The sequence below is a fragment of the Desmodus rotundus genome, chromosome 2, assembly GCF_022682495.2.
Source record: "Desmodus rotundus isolate HL8 chromosome 2, HLdesRot8A.1, whole genome shotgun sequence".
In the NCBI taxonomy this organism is placed as follows: Eukaryota; Metazoa; Chordata; class Mammalia; order Chiroptera; family Phyllostomidae; genus Desmodus; species Desmodus rotundus.
The window spans coordinates 145,363,949-145,388,063 of NC_071388.1; positions in this window are offsets into that span (position 1 = coordinate 145,363,949).

A 24,115-nucleotide genomic window follows, 5' to 3' on the forward strand; every position below is an offset into this window, starting at 1 on the left:
AGAAGAGAATTACATATAAAGGGGTTCCCCTAAGACTATCAGCTGATTTTTCAAAAGAAACTTTGCAGACAAGAAGGGGCTGGAAAGAAGTATTCAAAGTGATGAAAAGCAAGGACCTATATCCAAGATTACTCTTATTCAGCAGAGCTATCATTTAGAATGAAAGGGCAGATAAAGTACTTTCCAGATAAAGCTAAAGGAGTTTAGCATCACCAAGCCCTTTCTTTATGAAATGTTAAAGGGACTTATTTAGGAAAAAGAAGATCAAAATATGAACGTTAAAATGACAATAGACACAACTATCAACAACTGAACCTAAAAAAAAAAAAAATCCTAAACAAACAACTAGAAGAGGAACAGAATCACAGAAATGTAGATCACATGGAGGGTCATCAGCAGAGAGGGGGAAGGAGAAGAATGGGGGAAAAGATACAGGGAATAAGAAGCATAATTGGTAGGTACAAAATGGTCAGGGGAAGGTTAAGAGTAGTATGGGAAATGGAGAAGCCAAGGAATGTACATGTACGATCCATGGACATGAACTAAGGGGAGGGGATTGCTGGAGTGAATGGGGGTACCAGGAAGTGGGGGACAAAGGGGAGGTAAAATAGGATAACTGTAACAGCATAATCGATGAAATATACTTAAAAACAAAAAAGTAGTATCCATAATAGTATGATAAACCAGATTTTTAAAAAACTGTTCACTATGCATACTAAGTCTCCATGTCAATTACCCTGCCATCTGGCACCTATCCCAGTTACATAAAGTTGTCTTTCAACTGTCTGGCCCACTTTTATGTTGCTTAAACAGCCTATTACTTTCTCATGGACAGGTGCTTGCCTCTTCATCTACTACCAATCTTTAGCCTTCTCTCCCAAACATGACCCACAGACTGGAAAGATAAAATGTAGAGTGGTAAGGAGAACTTGTGTGGGCTTTGGTTTAGAGTCAGACAAAACAATCAGTTAAAATCCTACTTCTACCTGCCACTAGAAATATAATCATATATATAATAGCTAAATATTCTATTTAATCTCCTTATCTATTATATGCATATAAGAATACAGCATAGGCTTTGTGTATAGAAAAATGAGATAATATATGCAAATATTAAAACATTCAACAGTACCTACCATACAGTAGGCTTTCAGGAAATGTTACTTCACATTCCAATAACATGCGGGTACCAATTTTTGAAAAATTGGCAACTCCTATCACTATGTCTGAAAATCATTCCATTCTGGGCATGCCAGTTATTTTCCTTTTGAGACAGAAAATATATTTCCTATATTTACATAGAAAATTACATTTCCCAAGTTCCGTTGCCAGCTGGCTGACAGTTAAGTTTAGCCCATAGGAACCTTGACAAAAAATAAGGAGGCAGAATGAAAGGGGCAGCCAGGGAATAGTTCAGTTCTTCTCACTTTCTAAAGTAGCATCTCCAGCAGCAGCAGTACCTTCCACAAGACAGGATCTCCCTCCATGGACCCAGCTGCCCCAGATAGCCACTGCTGTGGGTCCACCTGCCTTGAAGTAGTCCCAGCTCCGGGGCTCTAATAATGCCACATCTTCCCTTGGGCCTCCAGCCCTAGCCTTGTTGCTGTTTCCTCCTGTAACAAGTGGCTGGGCTTCCTCATCCTGTTTCTTTCTTTCCTTCTTTCTTTTCTTTTTTTTTTTTGTTTGTTTGTTTGTTTGTTTTCAGATCTCTGAACAATTTAGTAACTATGTCCCATTAATTCCCTCTATAGCATGGGCTGGGTTTTCCTGATGAAGCCAAGTTAAGTTTATCCAAGTCAACAGTAATCTTTTTCTTATACAATGTTGATTTTGATAATATTTATAGCCTTATACTAAGACATTCCTAGAAATGAAATTCCTATGGCTTGCAAAGGTTACAGAGAGTAAAAAAGAATTAAAATAGTTTCCAAGAATTTAGGACATAGCTGAGAACCATGAGTAATTCCTTCCTTTAACATAAGCGAGTCAATTTGTCACACCTATCAACTCTTTCATGGGCAGCCAAGGACAACTGTATTTTCAGGCTGCCCCTCAAAATTACCTCTAACTGAGCAGCTTAAACAAGAGAAATTCGTCTTATAATTCTGTAGGTTAGAAGTAGAGATCAGGGTGTTAGCAGAGTTGCTTCCTTCTGAGGGAGCAAGGGCACAGATCAGTTTCACTCTCTTCCTCAGGTAGTATCTCCAACAGCAAGAGCAGCTCTCACTAGGCTGACTTTCTTCCCACGGTGCCAGCTTCCCCTTGTAAGAGCTGTGAGAAAGAACCTGTACCTCACCATAGCTTCCAGCAGTTTGCTGACAGTCTTCAACATTCCTTCGCTTGTAGAAGCATCACTCTGACCTCTGCCTTCATCTTCACATAATGTTCTCCCTGCATTCATGCCTGTGTCTACATTTCCCCTTTTTATAAGGACCCCAGGCATATTAGATTAGGAACCTATATTGCTCCTAGTATAGTATAACTCCATGATAATATAACTTCATGTTACTAGTTACATCTGCAATGACACAATTTCCAAACAAGGTCACATTCTGACATATTGGGTGAGGGTCAGAACTTCAACATAATAATTTTGGGGGTGAGGAACACAATTCAACTCACAACACAGGCTAAGGTGCACATTGGGAGAACATATTTTTTTAAAGGTCGCTGCCAAATCTAGATACTTCTTTGAGTGTAATATTCATTCTATAAAATAGAAAATCAGCAAGCATCTTCCTTTCACTGCAGATCATTTGGAAAAGGGAGAAAATTCAAATATAATCATGTTTCTCCTTTATTCATAACCCTAGGTACTAAGTGATTTGTGAAGATCTCAGTTTATGTTTCACTTATATTGTGGTATTGAATGACGTAATTCTATATAATTTATGATGGCTCTTCCAATTAGTTGAATTCCTTAAAAAGTCAGGTCACCCAGAGAGGTTCTGGAGGCATGTTAATTAGAATCAAGTAAGACAGATTGGCATTACATGCCACCACTATAAAAGGCACAGTGTAATCAGAGAAAGGAGAGATTTGTTACGAGCTGTAACAGAAAGAGGAGACACTATACCAGGGGAGAAAACAGGACAGAAATAAACTGAAACTGATGCTTTGTATCTAAGAAAGAATTGTACTAAAATATTATTGCTTAAGACAGCCTAGGAAGTAGAAAGAAATAAAATGTTTATAACATAGAAATAAAGCTTAAAACCAAGTGGGAATGAACTGATACAGAGACACCAAAAGCAAAACCATTTGAACAAAGTCTAAAGCTGTGCTTGCCTTTTGCTTGCAACAGGGACGCACTGGTATATGTATGTGCTGGAAGGGTAAAGTTGGTGGTTACCCACCTTCATCTCGAAGTTAAGATTGTCTTTATGGTATAGGTGTTGCTGGTGGAAAAAAACAATGGAGAAAAAGTAAAAATTTATTGAGCTTTTTCTAAATTTGCTCCCCAAATCTTTAAGTTTTGAATAGAGGTATTAGAAATTAGGGAAAAAATATTTTCAAAGGTTCGCAGTAGCTCCAGCTTTGAAAGAAGGGGGACTTGAATTCACCTTTGGGGCACATGCTTTCTTTGATTTTTAAAAACCACCATAGTAGTATTTCCAGTTAAGGAAATGCAAAAATGCAAAACAGAGTTCCTCTTCTGAAACCAAGGATTTTGCTACGCTCTAAGAAAGTAATCTGTTCTCTATGATTACATAAAATAGTATTGTGAGAAATAATACATATCTAGGTTCCTGTACCCTTCTGAGAAATATTTAGTATAATTACTTATACTAACTGGAAATCATTGCTTGTTAGGGTGTATGTGCGTGTGCTTGCATTTGTGTGCGTGTGTGTTCTTGTTCAAACATTTTGACATCAAGATATGGGGAACTAAGACCCTGAATAGCACAAAATCTCATGCTTTCCTCAAGCTAGAGGACAACTTCTAAGAAGAAATAAGTCTGTACGTGATGATATTCAACTTAACCTGGACAGTTTGTGGTTTAATGAGGCATATGTCTAGCGGAATAACTCAAATCTTGGGCAATACACACATATCTGGTTATGCATTCTGGGTGCACTGTTGAAGAGCAAAGATGAGGGCAGCTTCTAGAGCTAGGGAAGAGGTAGTGAGGGGATATCTTGAAATGGAGATGATTTGGGGTCAGAAATATGGGCTTAAACTTGGGTTGAGAAAGACTACTCCCCCTATGGGAGGTGTTAGATGTGTGCCGAGGGCTGGGACTGTGCCGCAAGTGGATATACTGAAGTCTTCCCAGAGATGTGGTGAATGAAACACTGCTCCTTAACTTGCACACAAGAGCCTAAGGAGTCATCCCTAATATTGAATCCAGTTGTTAAGTGTCCTTTTATTGGTTACCTTTCTGTTATCCTTAGACTTAAGGAACAATATTGGTGTACATCTAGAAATGCAACTGATTGCTGGACATTTATTTTATATCCTGCTACTTTACTGAATTCACTTATCAGTTCTAGCAGTTTCTTGGTGGAATCTTTGGGGTTCTCTATGTACAGTATTATGTCATCTGCAAATAATGACAGTTTCACTTCTTCCTTTCCAAATTAGATGCCTTTTATTTCTTCTTCTTGCTTGATTGTTGCAGCTGGGACTTCCAGTACTATGTTGGATAAGAGTGGTGAGAGACATCCCTGTCTTGTTTCCAATCTTAAGGGAAAACTTTTGCCCTTTGAGGATGATGCTGGCTGTGGATTTGTAATATGTGGCCTTTATTACATTGGGGTGTACACTCTCTATGCTCACTTTGCTGAGAGTTTTTACCATAAATGGGTGCTGGATTTTATTGAATGCTTTTTCTGCATCTATTGATATGATCGTGTGGTTTTTATGCTTCATTTTGTTTATGTGGTATATCATATTTATTGATTTGCAGATATTGTACTAATCTTGCATCTCCAATATAAATCCCACTTGATCATGGTGTATGATCTTTTTAATGTATGCTGGAACCAGTTTGCTAATATTTTGTTGAGGATTTTAGCATCTATGTTCATCAGGGATATTGGCCTATAATTTTCTTTTTTGTAATGTTTTCAGTTGTTTTTGGAATGACAAAAATGCTGGCTTTGTAAAATGAGCTTGAGGGTCTTTTCTCCTCTGAATTTTTTGGAATAGTTTGAGGATAGGTGTAAGTTCTTCTTTGAATGTTTGGTAAAATTCACCTAAAACATAAAAAGAGCTAAAAAAAAAAAAACCCTCATAAACACAGACAACAGTCTGGTGATTACCAGGCAGAAAGAAAGGTGAGGGGAGATTGACAAGGGTAAAGTGGGGTACATGGTGATGGAAGAAGACTTGACATGGGATGATAAACATGTAATACAATATACATATGATGTATCATAGAATTGTACACCTGAAACTTACATAATTTTATTAACCTGTCACCCCAAATAATTCAGCTTAAAAAAGACTTAAGGAACCATTTTTTAAATGCTATAATCTGCTCTCATCTGTGCTTTGGAGAATTAGGAGTAGAGACTATGTCCATGTTTGGAACCAAGTAGTAAAGAAAACAGCATCCTTATTCTTCTTCCAAAGGTCAAATTTTGATAGCATCTTTCCAAGGTAAGTCAGTTTTTCCAGAAGATGATGGGGATCAAAGCAAATGGGAGGTTCCCCTGAGTGATTGCTAGAGTAAAATTAAGCATAAGAAGAACTTCATTGGAGACTGATGGAGAAACTACTTCTCATAATTTCTAGAAGGAGAAAGATATCTAAGGAGAATTGGAGCTTGGTCTCATTATTACTTATAAGGTAATGATGGGGCAAACAACAATATTTCCGTTCTGCACACTTCGAAGTTTCTATGCCTTGTACTGTGTTTTCTGTATAGCACTATTTGATTCATCATTGATAAATAAACTAATGTATGCTGATCTTATTTAAAAAAATATTTTCAGAAAGCAAAGATAACAGTACTTTCATTTTCCTTTGCACTTGAGAAGATGAAATCCCCAAGTAATAATAGTTTAAAAATCTTATTTCAGCTAATAGTTTTCTTTTCTTCCCAGCCACCTTCAGTTCTGCACTTAAAACCTTTTCATCACCTGAAAACTAAATGCCAACCGTCTTAGCACAGACACGCCATCCTAGCCCAAAACTGGGTTACAGTTATTTGCTTCACTGTCAGTCTTTGCCATTGGATTATTCCCAAAGAGACAATGTTCTTTAAAGGAATGTACCCTTTCTTTTTCTTAATAAGCTTATCATTTTATTGAATTTATTGGGGTGACATTGGTTAATAAAAGTATATAGGTTTCAGGTATAAAATTCTGTAACACATTGTCTGTATATTGTATTGTGTTCACCACCTCAAGTCAAGTATCTTTTCATCATCTTTTACTATCCCCCCTTTTTTCTCTTCTACCTCCCCCTGTAATTTTAGGATTAATTACCTTAGGACACATAAAATTAAGGCATATCTGTGATTTAACAAATAAGTTAATGTAGAATATTTATTCTATTTATGCCCCTGAAAACTTGGAGCCAGTTCTGCAAAATGGCTAAAAAAAAGGTTGAGATTCACCTCCTCTCTCTGCCTACATTTTGATAAGCTTGTCAATGAGTAATGAAATAGCCAAGGTGAGGAGAAGAGGAAAATGAAGAGAGGTTAAGAGGATTAAATAAGGAACTGGGTAATTAATCTCATCTGACTAATCCCTAATTCACAGAATAACATGGAAAATGTCCCTAAATATTAACATCATTCTGACTAGATAGACTATCGATAGTCTCACAAGGGAAAGAGGGTGGAAAAAAACCTTTGCTGTAATTGTCAAGTAAGAAACTTGCAGGGACTATATTTAAGGCATAAAGGGTAAAATAAAGTTCTTTCAGCCATCTTCTATCGATAACATAAATAGAAATACATTTAGAAATGGTGGGTAAAGGGTCATTTAATCCATTCTGTTTCTTGACAGAATGACACTTGTATTTTCAGCCTCATAACTCTCACAAGTCTATCAAAAAAATACAAGCTATTTGTTTGGTCAACATGGAAGGGTCCCCATTTTTCCAATAAATATGTTCTGTAAAATGTGTGTAAAACAAATATTTTTTAAAATATACTCTAACCTGTCTACATAAATTGTGTAGTGTTCATTTCTTCTCAAAGTAAATGTCATTTTAGGATTAAGTAACTTATGATACTTTTTAATTTTTTTTAATTTATTGAGGTGACATTGGTTAATACAATTATATGTTTCATGTATACAGTTCTATAACACATCATCTGTGTATTGTATTGTGTGTTTACCACCCTAAGTCAAGTCTTTTTCCATCACTATCTATCCTTCTTTTACACTCTTCTACCTCTCCTCACCCCTCCTTTTGGCAATCACCATACTGTTGTCTGTGTGCATGAGTTTTTCTTTTTTTTTTTTTCTTTGCTTAATCACCTCACCCTTCTCACCCATAACCCCTCCCCTCTGACAGCTGTCAGTCTGTTCTCTGTATCCATCAGTCTGTCTCCACTTTGTTAGTTCATTTTGTTTAGTAAATTCCATATGTAAGTGAAATCATGTGCTACTTGTCTTTCTCTGACTGGCTTATTTCACTTAGCATGATACTTTCCAGGTCCATCTATGCTGTTACAAAAGGTAAGATTTCTTTCATCTTTACAGATGAGTGGTTCAATATTCCATTGTGTAAATGTATCACTTCTCACTTTATTTGTTTGTTTGTTGGTTTGTTTGTTTATTTATTTTACTCACCTATTGATGGGCAGTTGGGAGGTTTCCAAATCGTGGCTATTATAAATAACACTGCAATAAACATAGGCATGTATATATTCTTTCAAATTAGTGTTTCGGGCTTCTTTGGATATATGCCCACAAGGGGACTAACTGGGTCATAAGGCAATTCCATTTTTAATTTTTGAGTCTCCATTCTACTGTCCACAGTGGTTGCACCAATCTGCATTCCCACCAACAATGCAAAAGGGGTTCCCTTTCTCCACATCGTCACCAGCACTTTTTTATAGATGATGGCCATTTTGACAGATATGAGGCGATATTTCATGGTGATTTTAATTTGCATTTCTCTGATGATAGTGACATTGAGCACCCTTTCACATGTCTATTGGCCAACTGTGTGTCTTCTGCAAAAGTATCTATTCAGGTCCTTTGCCGATTTTTAAATTGGATTGCTTGTTTTTCGGTGTGAATAGTGTAAGTTCTTTATAAATTTTGGATATTAACCCTTTATCAGATGTATCATTGGGGAATATGTTTTCCCATTTCATTTCATTGATGGTTTACTTTGCTGTGCAAAAAACGTTTTAGCTTGATGTAGTCCCAGTTGTTTATGCTTGTTTGTTTTCCTTACATGAGGAGATATATCAGAAAAAATATTGCTATGAGAAATTTTTGAGATTTTGCTGTCTAGGTTTTCTTCTAGGATTTTCATGGTTTCCAATCTAACATTTAAGTCTTTAATCAATTTGAGTTTACTCTGTGTATAGTGTAAGAAGGTGGTTTAGTTTCATTTTTGCATGTATCTGTCCAGTTTTCACAACATGATTTATTGAATAGACTATCTTTAGCCCATTGTATGTGCTTGCTCGCTTTATCAAATATTAGTTAACTAAAAAGTCATGAGATTATTTCTGAGCTTTCTGTTTTGTTCCATTGATCTATATGTCTGTGTTTATGCCAGTACCATGCTGTTTTGATTATTATGGCCTTGTAGTGTAGTTTGATATCAGATAGTGTGATTCACCCAACTTTTCCTTCTTTCTCAAGATTGTAGAGGCTATTGGGGGGATGGGGGTTGTGGTTCTATATAAATTTTTGGAATATTTGTTCCAGTTCTGTGAAATATACCATTGGTATCTTGTTAGGAATTGCATTGAATCTATAGGTTGTTGTGGGTAGTATGTACATTTTAATGATTTTAATTCTTCCAATCCATAAACATGGTATATGCTTTTACTTATTTGTATCTTCTTCCATTTCTGTCTTCAGTGTCTTATAATTTTCTGAGTACAGGTCTTTCACATCCTTGGTTAAATTTATTTCTAAGTATTTTTTGAAGCAATTGTGAGGGATTGTTTTCTTAGTTTCTGTTTCTCATAGTTAATTATTAATATATAAAAGTGCAACTGATTTCTGGATATTTATTTTGTATCCTGCTCCTGTATTGACTTCGTTTATTAGTTCTAATAGTTTTCTGGTGGAATTTTTAGGGTTCTATATATACAATATTATGTCACATGCAAATAATGGCAGTATTACTTCTTCCCTTTTAATTTAAATCCTTTTAACTTCTTCTTGTCTGATTGCTGTGGTTAGGACATTCTTGTACTGTTGAATAAGAGTGATGAAAATGGATACCCTTGTCTTGTTCTCTCTTTATGATACTTTTTAAATTAAGGCATATATATGGTTTAACAAATATGTTGATATAAAATATTTATTCTCCAGTGTCCCCTTAAAATGGCTATTTAGAAATTTTGTGGGCTAATAATTTTGTGGTATTTCCTAACAAGACAGTTTATCATTCTAGGCAGAGAATTTCACTCATCCTCAGTTACTAGTGCATCCCAAGCTTTATAAAAGAAAATGCCTTATTTGACTTCAATGTTCATCCTTATCTAAGGCACAGCTAATCAGCGATAGGGTTGAATTCAGAACTCACCCTTAACTCCTCATCCAAAGATCTCTTTATTGTGCTACTTTGTTTTTAACACTGTTGTGTTTCAGACTCTGTGACCTGAGCATTCCTTGGACTCAAACATTTCCCTCCACCAGTTCTTTTTCTACCTCCTACCTGGTTCTCCACATCCTCCCAATTTGTTATTTTCTGTGACATTTAAGAAAATTAAGGCTATATCAAAGGAACACCAATAACCAATCCTATTTCTCATTTCTTGAGGAAAAAATTATAAGGCCTCTAAGACCAATAGGTCCAGTTGTTTAGGGGAGACAACACTGTCATAATCCCCAAAGGCCAGCAACCCAGGAAGGAAAATCTTTTCTTAAAAAGGACTCAAAATTAACTAAAATATTGATATAGTACAGAGATAACAATAATAGTTTTATTGTTTTTGTGCCCCTTATTGATTTGCATTTTCCTACACCAACTGGAGAAATTTAGATTAAATTATGTGTACCCACTAAAATCTGATCTGATTAGTTCATGTACTATAAAAAGAAATGACTATGTTCAAATAAGTAAAAACTTTTTATGGCTAACTTCTCCCTTCATCAGAAGAAAAAGAAAGAGAGAGGAAAAGGAAGGAGAGAAGAGAGAAAGAAAAGAAGAAAGTGGAAGGAAGGAAGGAAGGAAGGAAGGAAGGAAGGAAGGAAGGAAGGAAGGAAGGAAGGAGACAGAGGACACCAAATAGGGATATCAGAATTTATAGGGACTTTACTATTAAAAAATGGGAGAGTCTATATATAGCTTACAAAGAAACATCACTATTAGACCTTTCTTGCCTTTTAATTTTTATGTGCCTCAGAGAATAAAAATATTCAGGTAGCAAGATGAGGTGTGAGTACCTGGTCCAGGGTAAAAGAGATTCCATTTGACTAAAGAGAACTCGATGCTTTGGTTCTTTTATGGGAAATATATTCAATTCCCCCAAACCAATCAGGAAACCAAATTATTTCTCTGTAAAAAGGAATGGAAGAGCAGAAAGGAATGAGAAAACATTTGTCATGCTAGCCCTACTCTAATACTCTCTGGGACCTATTTATCTCTTGCTCATTAGGTAGTAGATGTAGAAGACACAGTCTCTGAAAGCTGTCCTGCAGCTCTGGGGAATAGTGAAAAGTCACATTCCATGAACCTCAAAGAGAGAACAGTCTCCCTCTTAGAATCAGGTATGGCTCCCCATGACTGCTCAGCCCTAGAAACTTGTGGTGTGTCCACGGTCCAGGAAATACCAAGGTAATTTTGCTTCAGATAGTGCTCAGAGAGGAGCTGTTCTTTACGTGCTATTGATCACAGTTGGAAATATATCTTCCTTAACTGGGTATGCTGCCCTTTAAAGTCTCCCACTTCAATGTAATGGGACAGATTGAATATTTTTCCATGTTAGTGGGTGGAAGTTTTTCCGATACCACCCAGTTGCTCTTTTCTTACAGAAAGCAAAATACAGATTTTCTTTGGGTGCAACAGACATCAAGAAATAAAAAATAGCTGTCTCACAAGCAATGAAAAATGACATCCAAAGAAATCACACATCAGAAATCACACATGGCAGGAGTAAGCTTCCTTTTTGAAATATTTTGGCAACTAACATGAGTGAAAGATTTGAACAAACCACCTGCAAAAAATTGTTATAGAAAATAATAAATAATATATTCCTTATAGACTTGTCCTGAAAATATAGATTGTGGGCTGCTCGATCAAACACAATACTGTGGGAAATACGTTTCACAAACTAAGAAATAAGTCATACCTCTAAGAACAATTATAGTTGTTTCAAATGCCTATAACCTAAGCAAACCAGGTACAAATGGACTCAGACCGATATAAATGCTTTCTGGTTGAAATAGTTAAGTAGTTCCTAAGACTTAAAAATATATCCTAAACCGAGGAAGATTCCCTTAAGTTCTAATTCAAGTGGTGGTATCTAATTCCTTTTATTAGATAGAAATCCCAACATACAATTTTAACAGGCTAATCATTTGTTATCTTAAAAGTCATTAGTTCCTTTTGAAGATTTCTCAATGCTTCTTCCAGAGAAAATGGAATTCTCCCCAAAATAAGTTACATGGAGATGTCTGGAAGCAGATTAAGGGAAAGCATTTGCCTCATTCCTTGTAAAGGTGCATATTTGTATATCTGTAATTAGTAAATACCAGGAAGCTTTTTATAGTACACCTGTGTGAAATATTAATGAGACCAGTTCCCAACCTGTGTGTAATTCAATGAAAGAGTTACCTAGGCAGGGAAATTGGCTTATGAACATCTAATATGTTGGTTAAATATTAAAGGTGACGTTTGAAGTGTGTAGCCTGTCAATGCAAGTAAGAATGTGAACTAGTTCACTTTTTTCAATGGCTTACATCTTTTTCTAGATTTTTCTTGATACCTGCACAACTAAAATAATTTTAGCACATAAAGTTCTCTAAAATATACAACTGGTATCTTTGTATGTTTCTTGGTCTTTTGCCAAAGCTGAGAGAACACTTGGCAAGAGGTGAAAAAAATGTTTAAAATTTCCTTCTGATTCTTCATTTTTATTCTGAATGTAGTATGACCAGAGCCCTCAACTGTTCTGTAACCCATTGCTAGATATATTAATATGTATTTAATACTTTCATACTAAAAATTTTAAATGAATATTAATGTGAGTTTTAAAATACCACAGCACAGTGGAGAAAGCATAATTCTGCCCAAAGATATTTAGAAGGCTTGACTAAAGAAATGACATTTGAGCTCTGAAGCATGCATAAGAATTTTTTGTTCAAATAAAAGAGGAAAAGAATTTCAAATTTAAGGAATAGCATGTGCAAACGCATGTGGTCCTGCAAAGATCCAGTGTAACCAGGAAATACCAAGACTTTTTGAGCAGCTGTGGAATAGAACACATTCCATATTGGAGGGAATTGATGGGTTGGGGCCAGTATAGTTACTAGTCAACATGAATTTATTTTTCAATTAACAGCAATTTGGAAACCTTCATTTTTAAGGTAATTCTGCATGTCTAGCTCCACTTTGCATTACAATATTGCTCAGAATGGTACAGATTACATGTTGAATGAAACCGCCAGCTGAATTAACAAAGAAAATTGATACAATATACTTCTTGAGCCAAGAGACTGAAGTTAGAATGGAATAGAAAGCAAAATTCTGGAAAGAGAATAAGGAGATAAAATCTATATCCACAAAAATAATTATAGAAAAAATATATAAGGGAAGAAACATTATTACCTGGTATTAGCATTGGATGGACTAAATTTAAGTTAATGAAACTGTATCTGCGTAAAGAGGGGGAGGACACAATAAAAAGTATTTGAAAAGGGAGGGATAAGAATATAAAATTTCTTATGTATCTTGGACCTAGACAAAAAGGGTATTGGCTGTTTTTTCCCATTGTTTGGGGGGACTGAGGAAAAACCACAAAATACATGTCATATACTCCAAAGATACCATTCTAAGACTGAACCATTCACTCAATTTGTCCCAGTCATTGGCTCATTTCTCACAGGTAGGAAATTCCTATACTGAATGGAACATCATGGAAAACTTTTAAAAAAGAGGATAGTATGGCCAGACTTGTTTCTTACAGGTGAACACTGATGACAATTTAAAGAAAGGCCTAGAATGGAAAGAACTGCTAGACTCTATTTTGCATAGAGAGCGAATGAAAATTAACATGACAGGTAAGAGTTTGCATGAGGAGCGAAATCATGAATGAGAAATTAATAACTGATTACTACTAATAGTTTCTCCAAGGCCAATGGGAATGGAAAAGCCAGCAAACCTAGGAACAGCCAATACAACCTTCTCTACTAGTTGGAGCCACGTTGTTCACTGAACCTGCCAGGATATGGCACAGCTTACAAGAGGACCCAGAGGAAATTGAGTTGGGCTGGTCTGACAGAGATTTAATTGTGCGACTTTGTAGAAACTGTTTGAAGAGAAAGGAGAGCAAAGCGTTGATTTTTATAGAAAGAAATCGGACTTTCAAATAGCCCCTGAGAAGTTGGCACCTGCTCTGTAATAAATAATTATAAGCATAATAGCATGCTATTTAAAAAGTCATCACATGAAGATAAAAAAACTCATGTGTCTTCTGTGGGTAAAGACAGCATACGAGGAAACATCACATTGACTTGGTCATTAGCCTTTCAATCTTTTTCTTGGCTGGTAACGATTAATAATGTAACATAAATCAAGATTATAAAGGACTTTGCAAATTGCCTATTTAGGCTAATGCCTTACATAATAGATATGTTCTTAGATACTCCTTGAATATCAAAAAACTTAAATCTAGTACTTTTAAATGTCCTAAAAGAAACTAGTTATTTAAAGATATTCTGTGATAGATGCTTGGTAAGGGAAGGATCCTTTGGTAACATGAATAATTCCCCCATATTTATAGGTTAGTCACTTTGAATTTTCATGTACTGAATTATGCTTTCTTAAAAGGAAGTATAGCCTGACTGGCAATGATATTATGTTACAAAGTGTATATATTATGCTTATTTCAAATTTCAGTGAAAAATGAATGCAAATATTATTCCAATCACCTTTACGCCATAAATATGCCAAAATATCTTAGCCAATGAAAAACTCCCCACCACTAAATACATGTTTTCATGAAAAACAAATTAGATACATTTTCCTAAGGCAAAGGATTAAAATGTATTCTCTGAATCATGATCTACATTTTTTTCAAAGCAGCTTATGCTGTTCCTTTCAAAGTCAATGTTTACCAGTATATTTATATGAATTTTTTCTTTTGTTTTCCCTCTATTTGGCAGAACACGCAGTACTATATAGGCATGTGTCTGAATATTTAGCCATACTATGCCAGGAGTCCACACAATGCTTAGGACTGTTTAGTTTAACAAAGAATGCATGGCTTTTGCATCTGCTGGCACGTTTGTGTGGATAGCTCCAAAAACTCGATTAATGGCAGAACACACTTGTCACTTGAAATTTACAAAAGTGCAGAGAGTTTAAACAAACCACCACCAACTTTATAAATATTTATTTTTAAAACTTGAAATAAAAAACCCTGGTGAGTATTGGAAGCATGGGGCAATACATCAGAATTTAGGGAAACAAACGCTAGAGCAATCTCTCTGTGGTCACTATTTTAATCTGCCTATGCTGTGCTTCTAACAAAGAGATAACATGAAACTCTAAGTATGATTTATAACTTTCAATGTGAACCATTTACAAATGCTGGATGATCCAAATACTTAATAGTCAGCCAATCTGCCAATAGTTTATATCTAATTTGTAATCTTTGGGTTGGGATATTGTGCAGTTAAATCGGGTAAACATTATTTTAAAATTAGCTAATTATTGAATTTAAACATAAGAAACTATTTCTTTTCTACGATGGAAAGCTGATGAGAAACTATCGTTTTTGTCTTTTGGTTTTTAGGATAAATAAGAAGAAGTTGTAACTGAGACAGATGTTTGAAACATTCACTAGCACAAACAGTGTAAATGCCAAAAAACTATTTTACCTGTATGGAGATGTCTGCTTTGTCATCTGTACTTGTGCTTCTCAAACTTTAATGACACATCTAAGATGCTGCTATATCACTGTGCTCTTGGACCGCATCAGCAGTCAACATTAATTATTACTCTGTGTTTTACATAATACTATGATGTATCTTGTAGTCTCTTAATCATTGTTGAGTCTTCTGCCTTTCTTTGAAGTATTAAAAATTACCACTCTGGAGCTGCAACATCACAAATGATATTCAGTGACTCCTCCTCACATTGTTCAGGGAAACAAACATGGATTCTGGAATTACTGTTCCATCTCCTTGAGATTTTTAGAAGCAGATAGATCAATTAAAAAAAATACATGTTGATAACCTGAAACTTTGTTTCTTTAAATAATAAGCCAAAGAACTTATATGTATGACCCATGGACATGAACTAAACTGGGGGCAGGGAACTGGAGGGAAGGGAGGTACAGAGCAGAGCGGGATAAAGGAGAGAAAAAAGGGACAACTGTAATAGCATAATCAACAAAATACACTTTAAAAAAATACTATTTATGCCTGAGTACATCCTAAAAATTCTTTGTGTACCAGGGTCTTCATGTTTGAAAACTCTTAACCTGGATTACCCTCCTTCCTTAATTTATTTTCATAGATAATACCTACCTTACTTTCAAGACACAAATCCAAAAGTACTACTTTCATGAAGTTTTCCAAATAAGGTCACATTACGAGGTACTGAGGGTTCGGATTTCAAAATAATAATCTTTTCCTGACCCACGTCCTCTCCTCCATCCCACTGAACAAACACACCACTAGACGTAAACTTTCCCTGTCTCGCAAACGTATAAAAGGATTCTCTCTATAAGATCCTTTCTAACAGAACAGATCTGTGGTATAGATATGAACTTTATATTTTAATACCCCTATTAAAGAGTAAACTACAAAAGAACAAGATGTGTCTTAATGTTTTGTAGCTCTGAAATATTTAGCACATTGTTTTATACATGTTGGCTACTCATATAGTTTCAACCTCCCATTCTCAATGCATATTTATTTACTTATACATTTTATTTATATATTTATATATATGAGGTGTGTCCAGAAAGTATCCAGCTATGTACTATGAAAAAGAGAGACATTTATTGAAGAAGATACAAGAGACAAGAAACATTGCAATGGACATATGACAATGACGGCTCAGACACCTTCAAAGTAGGCACCTTGGGACCTCACACAGTTCTAATCACCATCAGCTGTCCCATTGTATTTTCCTGAATCTCATTGACAGTCTGAAATCTCTTCCTCTTCAACAGTGACTTTAGTTTTGGGAAAAGCCAGAAATCACAGGGTGCCAAATCTGTGCTGTAGGGGGCCTGAGTCCCCTGGGTGATTTGATGTTTCTCCAAAAACTCTGCACAGAGAGGTGATGCATGAAAGGGTGTGTTGTCCTGCTGCAGCTCTCAATCACCATTTGCCCATAGCTGCGGCCTTCTGAATCATCTGAAGAGTTTCTGCAGAGGAATGTTCAAGCAAACAAAATTTGATGCAGATTCCTTGCTCTGCTTGCTCAGTCATTTTGAATGTGATGGCCACACAGGACACATGTTCAGTCAACTGTATCTACCACCCCCATGAGTAGTACAATGAGGACTCTTGCTCATCCGTGTGCATTCCAGTCCACTCTCCTCAGCTGCCTGGTTATATTGATGCCTTGCAAACTTTTCTCATTAACAATGGCTGGACTTTGTCTGGACAGACCTCGTATACTTTCTAATGTATTAATAAAGCATGCACATATAAATGCAAAAAAGTAAAGATAATATTGTACAAAATAAAAATAGAAATGCTAATATTTTTGCCTAATACCCCAAATGCACTCAGTGAAGTTTGGAATTCTCTGTGTTAGAGCATATAAAACATATAAATATTGACTTCTCTGATTTATGACTATACATTTAGTGTCAGTATAATTGTTAAGATACTATTGTGTTCTCTGTGATTTTTCCCCAGAGTTTAGAACAAAGAAAAAGGGAAAGAATCAGAATCAAGAGCTTTTCTTGTTACCTGTAAACCCTAAATTCACTGAGAAGGTGATATTAGGTGCCATGGAGAAAGATTAGAGAGAGAGAAAGTGGAGAAGGGACAGGAGAGAAGGAAGGTGAGATCAAGGAGAACAGAGAGAGAAATAACATGGTAAATTGGTAGATTCCTATTATAGAAAGAATAAAAAAGTCAGCTGGCCTCAAGATTACTAAGGAACTGAGGCCCATCCCCATTATATGTCAAATAGATGAGTTAGCAGGCTTCAGAGAGGGCATCTTATAGTGAAAACAATGTTCCCAAACTTGGCGAACACTCTCCTAACCCGTGGGTGACATCAAAGCAGAGACCTTTTGAATTTCAAGAAACTACCCATAGTTGGATCTGCATGCACCATCAATCCTATAAAAGTCTGCCAGTTCTGAGCACTATACAGCACCCCCAAACTCCCAAAGTGTGATAGCAAATAGGAGCCCTGCTAATGACTGAGGTAAAATGTCATGCCAGCCAGGCTGGATGGGACTGCAGAATCAAAACAGAGATGATTTAAAACAAGGGCACAATCGTTCTTCCAAACCTGAATATATGTGCCTTGATATTTATATGCTGCATGCCCCATCAATGTACTTCCTTTAATTGATTTTTCATTATCTCTTTTGATCATACTTATTCCCCCGTCTTATAAATAGCCTTTAGAACAGTCCTTCAAATGTATTAGTACTCAGTAACAGTGATTAAGGGATCAACTCATTTATTAGACAGTGTTATTAGTGCTATAAACTCGATAGTATTTATCTGATTTTGTCTTTGTAATTAGACAACACAATTATTTTTGTATCACAACTACCAGATACTCTGTAACCAAGGGTGGTGAACCCAGGGACAGATTATATACTCCTAGCAAAATTTAAAGTAAATTAGATGAAAGTGTTAACATCAAAAGTGAAAAATGATAGTGAAGCCAACTCATAGTGACTGTACCTGCAGGTACTATCACATAAAAGGTAAATGCCAAGTGGTTAAAGTAAATACTATATAAGTAATTAACATGGAAGTAGGATCCTATTTCACAGTTACAAATATGTTTTTTCCTTTCTAGAGAGGTTTCTGATACGCTGTCCCTGCTACCAAACAATAAAGCTAAATGTTTCTTTCAGTTTATTATTAAGTAAAATTATCTCTCTAGGTGAGTTTAACACTAAAGAAACTAATTACTATTTTAATAGGAGGTAAGGATAGTCACATTGCTCCTTGAAAACTTTGAAAATAAATTGATTATTGAGTAAAACTGTTTAAATAAAGTCTTGGTCTTTTATGCAGTTACTTACAATCTAATCCAGTAATTGAATCATTTAACACAACTTGAATCTGAATCTACTCATTGCTTGTTCTCAATGCATTGCTTAGTATGTTGCACTGCTCCAGAATGCTGAACAAAAGTAAGTCCTCTTATCTAGACTTCGGTCCTTCTGTTCCACAGGACAACAGAATGCTATCCAGAATATCTCAAGGACAACTTAAATCCTGAGAAAACACAATTACTACTCCTATCTGCTTCCACAAGCCAACAGTCATTCCAATGCTACTTAGATATTAAACAGAAGTGAAATGGTAATTTCTACATCTTGTATACATCTAGTACAATCTACTTGAGCTCTTATACACCCAACAAACCAGACACATTTTATAAAAGTATCTTATATGGGGAAAATGTAGAAGCCACAGATACAGAAAAGATAGATACTAATCATCGTAAAAAAAAAATAATGGGAAGAAAGCTAATGAATTTCAGAAAAGAGTAGAAACAAGGAAAATGGAGGTCTTTCTTTTTCCTACTATCCTTCTGGGGCTGTTCGTGCTGGTAGATATGTGCCTTCTCCCCATGGGGGAATGATTCTTCCATCTTGTTTACCACATCTTACGTTATTAAGGGAAAAGGAGGGCAGCATGGAAGAGTTCTTTCTAAGAAAATGTCTTTGTAACTGTTGTTTTGTATATGCTAAGGATATTTGAATTTGTATGAATTCATTTGTTGATAACACAGGCATAAGAAATTAACAAAGCTAAATCACCCTAAGGAGATCCTTACTAAGACATAATTCTTTTCTATGTCTAACCAGGATTTGGGTGATAATTTCATTTAATATTTGAATTTATTAAAAATGCATATTATTTCATGCCATAGGGGCTCGCTGGTCACAAAAATGTCAACTTTTTGAGGCTTTATTAGAAACCCAACCTAATTTATCACATACATTTCCTAAAGTCAGATATTCTTCAGCCAATTAAATTTCGTGTGAAAATAACTTCTCATGACCCGATCACCTTTATTTTCCATTGAATCCCAGTTATTTTACCCAGCAACATCTTATCACAACAAATCTGAATCACAATGAGAAAATTCTAACCAAATATGGAAAATTTGGTTCTGTAAAGGTTAAATTGGGTTCCAAACAAGCCCCCAAAGGAGCACTGGACTCAAACTAATAAAGACATTTCATTCATCGACTGCTTGAATATGTTCTGCAGGGGACTATAGCTGAACAAAGAGCTTTAATTTCTTTGCCTCAATGGAATGTGTTAAAACCAGCTCCACTATGCTTTGTATGGGTAAAGGGATTATTTTCCAAGCCGGTTCCATGGTTAATGGGGTTAACCGTTAATAGTTGTCACTGAGAAGGAGAACATATAAATCTGTTTCAGAGTTTAGTCATCTGCCTTTCATGGCTTAGAGATTCACTCTGCTTCAGATTCCTGGAAGATGAGAAAGTAGAGTCTAAAAACCAACCTTGTATCAAATAAATGCATGACTAACACCATGTGAGTGATAAGAAGAATTAAATGGTTCTGAATGTTAAGTAAATATGTCTTTTGTGTTAGAGAGGATTTTTATGAATTTGACCCCAAAGGCAAGGAAAGTGAAAACAAAAATAAATGAATGGGACTATTTTATCAAACTAAAAAACTTTCACACAGCAAAAGAAACCACCAACAAAACAAAAAGGCAACCAACTAAATGGGAGAAGGTATTTGCAAACAACTCCAATAAGGGATTAATATCCAAAACATATAAATAACCCATAAAACTCAACACCAAATAAACAAACAATCCAATTAAAAATAGGCAGAGGACCTTATTGAACAGACACTTCCCCCAAGAACACATACAAATGTCCAGCAGATATATGAAAAGATGCTCAACTTCAGTAGCTATTAGGAAGGTACAAATAAAAACTACAAGGAGATACCACCTCACGCCTGTTAGAATGGCTACTATCAACAAGACTAGTAATAACAAGTGTTATAGAGGTTATGGAGAAAAACAAATCCTCATTCAGTGTTGGTGGGAAGGTAAACTGATACAGTCACTATGGAAAACAGTATGGCAATTTCCAACAAAAATTAAAAATAGAATTACCATATGATCCAGCAAACCCTCTCTTGGTTATCCATCCACCAAAATCGAAAACATTTATTCATAAATATACATGTACCATATGTTCATTACAGCATTATTTGTGGTGGCCCAGACATGGAAACAATCAAAGCATACTTTGATAAATGATTGGGTAAAGATGTGGTGCATATATACAATGGAATACTACTCAGCTATAAGAAAAGATAAAATACTGCCTTGTGACAATACAGATGGATCTTGAAAATATCATGCCAGGGTAAGCAAAATAAATCAGACAGAAAATGTTAACAACCATATGAGTTCACTCATATGTGACATATAAAACTGAGAGCAACAAATAAACCAACAAGAAAAACAAATAAAATTTCTTTTTTTTTTTAATTGTTATTCAATTACAGTTGTATGCCTTTTCTCCCCATCCCTCCACCCCACCCCAGGTGAACCCACCTCCCTCCCCCCCTCCACCCTCCCCCTTGGTTTTGTCCATGTGTCCTTTATAGTAGTTCCTGTAATCCCCTCTACCCACTGTCCCCGCCCCCACCCCCCCCCCCGCCCTGGCTATTGTTAGATTGTTCTTAACTTCAATGTCTCTGGTTATATTTTGTTTGCTTTTTTCTTCTATTGCTTATGTTCCAGTTAAAGGTGAGATCATATGGTATTTGTCCCTCACTTCCTGGCTTATTTCACTTAGCATAATGCTCTCCAGTTTCATCCATGCTGTTGCATAGGGTATAATCTCCTTCTTTCTCTCTGCTGCGTAGAATTCCATTGTGTAAATATACCATAGTTTTTGGATCCACTCGTTTGCTGATGGGCACTTCGGTTGCTTCCAGTACTTGGCTATTGTAAATTGTGCTGCTATGAACATTGGGGTGCACAGATTCTTTTGGATTGGTGTTTCAGTGTTCTTAGGGTATAATCCCAGCAGCGGAATTACTGGGTCAAAGGGCAGTTCCATTTTTAGTTTTCTGAGGAAATTCCATATTGTTTTCCACAGTGGCCTCACCAGTCTGCATTCCCACCAACAGTGCACGAGGGTTCCCTTTTCTCCACATCCTCTCCAACATTTAAAACAAATAAAATTTCATTGACACAGATGCAGTATGGTGGTTATTGGAGGAAGAGGGGGTGGAGGGAGTGGTAGAGAGTAAAGGGGGCCACATATATGGTGACAGAAGATCTGACTTTGGGTGGTGGGCACACAATGCAATATTAACATGATGTATCATATAATTGTACACTTGAAACCTATATAATTTTGTTAATGTCACCGCAATAAATTTTATAAAAAATAAAATAAATTTACAAATGTCTTTGTTATCCAAATACTCTTCTTCTACCCTAAGAATTAAACTGTGACCCAATATCATTAGCCAATTATAATTACAATTAAGATTACATTGCTCCATTTATTATTTGGAACTCTTGCAAAAAGTAACTATATATCATTTAGAAAATTATACCTAATCATATGTTTAGACAAATACAGTATTTCACTGTATTTCTTAAAGGTTCTACAGGAGTTTTGAAGAAGGTATAGGACACACAACTTTTAGAGAATGTGCATCTTTAAAAGAATGCTTGCAATTTTTAAGACTTCATATAGAAATAATTTTTATGTAAATTTGATGCCACATCATGATGAGAAATGATTAGCCTATGATATTTTTGAGGGCCTAGTAATCAGCATTATTTATTGAGATCTGGTACCTCCCTTTGTGAGCTTTAACAAAGGTAAATAATATTTTATATACACACGTAGGTGCAAAAGTGAATGGAAAAATTACAAATGCCTGTGGAATCCTGCCTATGGAGGTCAAAGAGAACCTGTACCAACAAAGATGAAATCAAGAAATAGGTTGAATTTATCCTGGGCCTCAAAAACTTGGATAAGATTTCAGTAAGTAAAGAAAATTTGGAAGAACACTCTCACTGAGAAGGGTAAGTCTTCACAATTCCTACTTACTATCTAGAAAAAAGTCAAAAACTCACCAAGGAGCCCTAATGTGCTAAAAGAGGATAATAAAATGATATTGTCTCTGCTAAGGAATTTTTCTTCCAGAAAGGAGCTGTGACTTTTTATTCTCTATTTAGCAAGAAGGAATGACTAAATGAATTTTACTAAAAATAGAAGTAAAAAGACATGTCTCTATCAAAAGCATAATCAAGCATGTATCCAATATGTATTGACTCTGTTTGAACAGAAACTTATTTCTATGAAAAGGTTCAAATTTCCAGTCAACAGGCATTGTTATATGTATAGCAGAGAATGCAGCAATACAAAATAACATGCTTTTAAAATGCCCACTAAGATTAAAGATCCTTTAAAGTTATTTTTTAAATGGATCTTCTACTTCCTTATACAACTTATTTTTCATTAATTTTATACAATTTGGATAAGACTTATGAAAGCCATCACTTGTTGGAATTATGATACATTTTTGGTGTTTCTGAGAAGTCATATATAGTACATCTCTCAGCTAGCTCTTTTTATTGTTTGGAGTAAATTCTTAAATAAAGTAAAGAACTTTTTTATAACTTAAATGCTTAATGCATAGTTTAATTTCTTGTTTGGAGTTTCAGATAAGGCCAACTTTTTTTAATGTTGAATATGACACAGATTCCCTTTAACCAAGAAAAAAACTCAAACCCTTCAGTAAAAATGAGGTATGAGTACACATGATAGTCTATTAAAGCACAGAGTGGGGATTTGAAGGTGGGAATGTTGTTCCTAGTATGATATAACATCAAAGTTTGGATAATTTATTTTTCTTTCTTTTCCTCTCCATTATTTAACAGCATTAGTGACAAATGGTATTTATCGAACTCTAAAAACAGAAAGATTCTATGCTTTTTTGAAACAGTCTCCTGAATTCAATGCCAATGGATACATGTGACATATTCCGTACTCTTCAGAAGGACTTTCAAAACTACTTGCTATGTTAAAAGAAAGAGACCAAATTAACGTTATCTGCATGGAATAAAATCTGACTGCAAAGACCCTGTCCTTGCCCTCATAATAAGTTGGTAATTTTTTGCATTTCCTCTCATGGTACATTCCCACAAATTTTATTTCTATTCTCTGTCCCTCTGCAATAAGAATTACTCATTGTGCTTTGTGTAAGTTAATTAATTGGAAGAGCTCAGTCGAGTACTTTACCTAAACCCCACAGATGGATGCCATATAATTGTTGCCACATTCTTGATTATCATCAAGATACATTGCCATGATAATTTCCAATCCTTGGCAAATTGAATGGACATTTTATATAGTACATCTTGGCTTGAAAATGTCAAGCAAAATAAGTCAAAGCAACACAGTTTATATAAGCTCTCCACTCAACGTGAAGGGCTGCCCAGATATGTAGAGCTGACTGCCGGGTTTCTGATCACATAGCCAAATGACGCGGCTGTTATCAAACTTATTTATTCCAGGTACTCAAGTACTAAAATGACAAATCATAGGGGGAGCTC